Raw genomic sequence first — 6,678 nt, 5'->3', positions numbered from 1 at the left:
ATCAGTCCCTTGTAGACAGCATATGGACGTTTCCTGCTTTTTATCCAATCTGATACCCTGTGTCTTTTGATGAGAGTACTCAGCCCACTTACAGAGTAACTACTGAAAGATATGAATTTAATGTCATTGTATCACCTGTAAAGTCCCTGTTTCTGTAGATTGTCTCTGTTACTTTCTGGTCTATATTACTCTTGGAGGTCTCTCTTTGCTTACAGAGTCCTCCTTAATATTTCTTACAGGGCTGGTTTGGTAACCACATATTCTTTCAGTTTCTGTCTTTCCTGGAAATTCCTTATCTCTCCATCCATTCTGAAGGACAGTGTTTCTGGATAAAATATTCTTGGCTACAATGTTCTTCTTATTTATTATGGTGAATATGTCTTGCCAGCCCTTTCTGGTTTGCCAGATTTCTGTAGATAGGTCTGATGTTATTCTGCTATTCTTCTCTCCATACATAAGGAACCTCCTCTCCCTAGCTATTCTCAGGGTAGTTTCTTTGGCTGTAAGATTTGGAAGCTTCACTATTCTATGTTGGGGTGTTGATCTATTTTTATTGTTTTTTGGAAGGGTCTTCTCTGTCTATTGAATGTTTGTTTCCTCTCCCAGATGAAGGAAGGTGTTCACTGTTTTTTGCTCAAATATACCTTCTAGTCCTCTCTCTCCACCTCCCTTGGGGATCCCAATAATTCTGACATTGGAATGTTTCATGGCATCATTAATATCTCCAAGACTTTTTATTTTTTTCATGGGCTACTAGCTTTCTATATCTGTTTTCCTCAGCTTTTCCCCTTTCCATCAGCTTACCTTTTTGATCACCACTTCTATCTTCTGCCTCATTTACCCTGGCTGTTAGAGTATCTAGTTTAGACACCATCTCATTCATAGCATTTTTAATTAGATTAGATCTCATTTCTGCCCTTAGAGATTATATGGTGTCACTAACATATATGTTTAAGGCTTGCTATTGACTTTTTCATTGCTATCCTGAATGCTATCTCTGACATCTTGTTTATATCCATATCCACTTATTCTGTGCCAGAGGACATTGTCTCTAGTTCTATTCTTTGTTGAGTGTTCCTCTTCCTAGTCATTCTGTCAAGAGTCAAAATTATCAACGATGACCCAAGCAAGATGTACCCTAGGAAAATCCACAGTGGTTGGAAGCCACAACCAAAAAACAAAGCCAAAATGAAACACAAGAATAAAATTTAAAAATTTTAAAAAAGAAAGAAGGGGGAGGGGAAGAGGGACTACAATTGCTTAACGTGGACAAAGCAGGTATTCCATGTGTTCCTGGATGAATTTTGGTCTGTGTATTTGAATTATCCCCAAATTGCAGGAAACTATATATGTGACATACTACTCAGCCATAAAAAAAAGAATACACTTTTACCATTTGTTATGATGTGGATGGAGCTAGAGAGCATTATGTACACAAAATAAGTCAGAAAAAAAAAAAAAACCATCTGATTTTACTGGTATGTGAAACTGAAACACAAGTGAGTAAAGAGAGAAAAAAAGAGAAGCAAATTAAGAAACAGACTTAACTACAGAGACAAACTAATGGCTACCAAGGGGCAGGTGGATGGAGAATGGGTTAAATAGGTAATGGGAGGGATGCCTGGGTGACTCATTTGGTTGGGCTTCTGCCTACTGCTCAGATCATAATCTCAAAGTCCTGGTATTGAGCCCCACTTCTGGTTCCTTGCTTAGGGGGGAGTCTGCTTCCCCTTCTCCCTTTGCATGCTCCTCCCCCTGCTTGCATTCTATCTCTTGCTATCTCTCTCTTCCTGACAAATAAATAAATAAAATCTTTTTAAAAAATCAGTAATGGAAATTAAGGAGTGCACCTCTGATGAGCACCAGGTATTGTGGGAAGTGTTGAATCAATATATTTACACTTGAAACTACTATTACACTGTATGTTAACTGGCTGGAACTTGAATAAAGACATTAAAAAATTAAATATACCAGGGGACTTCACTAATTATTCAAGAACATTCCAACCTAAAGCAATAGAATGCACATTCTTTTCAAGTGCACAGGGAATATTCTCCAGAATACATCACGTACTGAGTCACAAATCACGTCTAAAATGGTACCAAAAGACTATGATCATTCCTTGCATATTTTCAGAACACAATGTTTTGAAACTGGAACTCAATCACAAGAGGAAATTTGGAAAGACCTAAGTACATGAAGGCTAAAAAGCATCCTACTAATGAATAAATGGGTCAACCAGGAAATTAAAGAATTTCAAAAAATCATGGAAACAAAATGAAAATAAAACTGTTCAAAATCTATGGGATACAGCATAAGCAGTCCTAAGAAAGAAATATATACAAATGCAAGCTCTTTTCAAAAAATTAGGAGTCTCAAATACACAAGTTAAACTTAGACCTAAAGGAGCTAGAGAAAGAAGAGCAAAGAAAGCCTAAACACAACAGGAATGGATAAACGTTCCATGCTCATGGAAGAACAAATGTTAAAATATCGATGCTATGAGAACAATCTACACATTCAATGCAATTCCTATCAAAATGCCATCCACTTTTTCACAGAGCTGGAACAAAAAATTCTAAAATTTGTTCCCAAAGGAATGGTGAAAAAGAAAACCAAAACTGGTGGCATCGTAATTCCGGACTTCAAGCTCTATTACAATGCTGTAATCATCAAGACAATATGGTACTGGCACAAAACAGACACATAGATCAATGGAACAGAATAGAAAGTCCAGAAATGAACCATCACCTATATGGTCAACTAATCTTCCACAAACAGAAAAGAACAACCAATGGAAAAAAGACAGTCTCTTCAATAAATGGTGCTAAGAAAATTGGGCAGCCACATGCAGAAGAATGAAACTGGATCACTTTATTACACCTACATGAAGATAATCTCAAAGTGGATGAAAGATCCAAGTGTGAGACAGGAATCCATCAAAATCCTAGAGGAGAACACAGAAAGTGACCTCTTTGACCTAGGCCACAATAACCTCCTGCTAGACACATCTCTAAAGGCAAGAAAAAAAGCAAAAATGAACTATTGGGCCTTCATCAGGATAAAAAGCTTCTGTACAGCAAAGGAAACAGTCAACAAAACTGAAAAGCAACTGACAGAATGGGAGAAGATATTTGCAGGATTATTTGCAGTATTTACAGGATTATTCATCATGAACAAATGGGATGTACTCCTGGGCTGCAAGCGTGATTCAAAATGAGCCAATCAATCAATGTGATACATCACATTAATAAAAGAAAGGACAAGTCCAAATGATTCACTAAATTGATGCAGAAAAAGCATTTAACACAATATAGTATCCTTTCTTGATTAAAACTCACCACAGTGTAAGGATAGTGGGACCATACCTCAATATCATAAAAACTATCTATGGGAAGGCCACAGAAAATATCATTCATAGTGGGGAAAAACTGATAGCTTTTTCCTGAAGGTCAGGAACACAACAGAGATGCCCACTCTCACCACTGTTGTTCAAGATAGTACTAGAAATCCTAGCCTCAGCCATAAGACAACAAAAAGAAATAAAAGGCACTCTAATTGACAAAAAAGAAGTCAAGCTCTCACTTTTAGCAGATGACATGATACTTTATGTGGAAAACTTAAAAGACTCCAACCCAAAATTGCTAGAACTCATAAAATAATTGAGCAAAGTGGCAGGATATAAAATCAATGTACAGACATCAGTTGCATTTCTATACACTAAAAATGAGACAGAAGAAAGAGAAATGAAGATATTGATCCTATTTACAATTGCACCCCAAACCATAAGATACCTAGTAATAAGCCTAACCAAAGAGGCAAGGGATTGGTACTCCAACAACTACAGGACACTTATAAAAGAAATTGAGGAAGACACAAAGAAATAGGAAAATGTTCCATACTGATGCACTGGAAGAATAATTATTGTTAAAATGTGTATGCTACTGAGAGCAATCTACACATTCAGTGCAATCCTAATCAAGAGTAGATGATATGGTGAGTGCTGTGAAGTGTGTAAGCCTGATGATTCACAGACCTGTACCCCTGGGACAAATAATACATTATGTATTAGTAAAAATAATTTATAAAAAAATTAAAAATACAATCAGCATTATTCATAGACCCAAATGAACAATCCTAAAATTTTTCTGGAACCAGAAAAGAAACCAAATTAGCCAGAGGAATGTCAAAAAAGAAAATAAAAGCTGGTGGCATCACAATGCCAGACTTCAAGCTATATTACAAAATTACAATCATGAAGACAGTATTGAACTAGCACAAAACCAGACACATAGATCCATTGAATGGAATAAAAAACTGAGAAATGAACCTTCAATTCGCAACTAATCTTCCACACAGCAGGGAAGAAGATCCAATGGAAAAAAAGACATTCTCTTCAACAAATGGTGCTAAGAAACTTGGACAGCCACTTGCGGAAGAATGAACCTGGACCACTTTCTTACACCACACACACACACCATACACAAAAAATAAAACCGAAACAGATGAAAGACCTAAAAGTGAGACAGCAATCCATCAAAATCCTATAGGAGAACACAGGCAGCAACCTCTTCAACCTAGGTGACAGCAACTTCCTACTAAACACATCTCCAAAGGCAAGGGAAACAAAATAAAAAAATGAACTACTGGAACTTCATCAAGATAAAAAGCTTCTGCACAGCAAAGGAAAACAGTCAACAAAACTGAAAAGCAACGTACAGAATGGGAGAAGATATTTGCAAATGATATATCAGATGAAAGGTTAGTATCTACGGTCTATAAAGAACTTAACAAACTCAAAACCCAAAAAATAAATAATCCAGTCAAGAAATGGGCAGAAGACATGAACAGACATTTCTCCAAAGAAGATATACAAATGGACAACAGACATGAAAAATACTCCACATCACATGGCATTAGGTAAATTCAAATGAAAACCACAATGAGATACCACCTCACACCTGTAAGAATGGCAAAAATGAACAAGTCAGGAAATAACAAGTATTGGAGAGGATGCAGAGAAAGGGGAACTCTCCTACACTGTTGGTGAAAATGCAAGGTCGTAGAGCCACTCTGGAAAACAGTATGGAGTTTCCTCAAGATGTTAAAAATAGAGCTTCCCTATGACCCAGCCAAATGCACTCCTAGGTATTTACCCCAAAGATACAAATGTAGTGGTCCAAAGGGGCACCTACACCTCAGTGTTCATATCAGGAATGTCCACAATAGCCAAACTGTGGAAAGAGCCGAGATGTCCATCAACAGATGAATGGATAAAGAAGATGTGGTATATTATATAATGGAATATCACTCAGCTATCAAAAAGGGTCAATACTTACCATTTACATTGAAATTGTTGGAACTGGAGGGTTTTGTGTTGAGCAATATAAGTCAGAGAAAGTCAATTATCATGTGGTTTCATTTATATGTGCAATTAAAGAAACATGCAGAGGATCATAGAGGAAAGGAGGGAAAACTGATTGGGAAGTCATCAGAGAGGGGGAAAAACCATGAGACTCCTAACTACAGGAAAAAACTCAGGGTTGCTGGAGGGGGGGTAGGTGGGCAGATGGGGTAATTGGGTGATTGGGACTAAGGAGGTCACATGATGTGATGAGCACTGCATGTCATACACAACCGATGAATTATTGAACACTACATTTGCATCTAATCATGTTCTATATGTTGACTAATTGAATTTAATTTAAAAAATAGCATAAGAAGGAATTAACTTCTGATGCATCTCAGAACATGGATCATCCTTGAAAGCATGCTAAGTGAAAGAAGTCACATATAAAAAGCCACGTATTTATGATGCAATATACATAAAATGTCTGGAGTAGGTAAATCCATAGAGACCCAAAACAGATTGTGGTTGCCAGGGCTTGGGGAAGGATAAATGGGAACTGATGTTTAATGTGTATGTGGTTTCCCTGAGGAGTAATGAAAATATTCTGGAATTAGATAGGGGTGATGCTATCAGAACATTAGGAATCTTCTAGAAGTCACTGAATTTTACACTTGAATTTTTTTTTAAATGGTGAATGAGGAAATGGTTGTATGAATTTTATCTCATTTTTTAAAAATTCTTTTAATTTAAATTCTATTTAGGTAACATATAGTGTATTATTAGTTTCAGGAGTAGAAGTTAGTGATTCATGAATATGTGTATACATATTACACATCTTCTTAGCAATAATCGCGCCTCGGATAAACCTCATTGGCTACGATACTGCCACTGCGCAAAGCTCATATTACACATCTTCTTTATCTTATCCATCATCTATCAATTGACATGTAAGCTACTAGCACAAAAACAGACTTGTAGATCAATGGAACAAAATAGAGAACCCAGAAGTGGACTCTCAATTCTATGGTCAACTCATCTTCCACAAAGCAGGAAAGAATATTCAATGGAAAAAAGACAGTCTCTTCAATAAATGGTGCTGGGAAAACTGAACAGCCACATGCAGAAAAATGAAACTGGACCATTCTCTTACACCATACACAAAGATCAACTCAAAATGGATGAAAGACCCAAATGTGAGACAGCAATCCATCAAAATCCTAGAGAAGAAGACCGGCAGCAACCTCTTTGACATTGGCCACAGCAACTTCTTGCTAGACATATCTTCAAAAGCAAGCAAAACTAAAGCAAAAATGAACTACTGGGATGTC

The 6,678-nt window shown here is 36.8% G+C and overlaps 1 pseudogene; it reads right to left on the bottom strand.

Moving 5' to 3' along the window:
* Positions 1-6,081: 6,081 nt before the first annotated feature.
* LOC123931987 lies at positions 6,082-6,250 on the bottom strand (annotated as a pseudogene).
* Positions 6,251-6,678: the final 428 nt, after the last annotated feature.

Source organism: Meles meles, chromosome 19 (assembly GCF_922984935.1).
Source record: "Meles meles chromosome 19, mMelMel3.1 paternal haplotype, whole genome shotgun sequence".
In the NCBI taxonomy this organism is placed as follows: Eukaryota; Metazoa; Chordata; class Mammalia; order Carnivora; family Mustelidae; genus Meles; species Meles meles.
The sequence above is the reverse complement of the archived record's forward strand: the minus strand, read 5'-3'. Positions and strand labels throughout refer to the sequence as shown.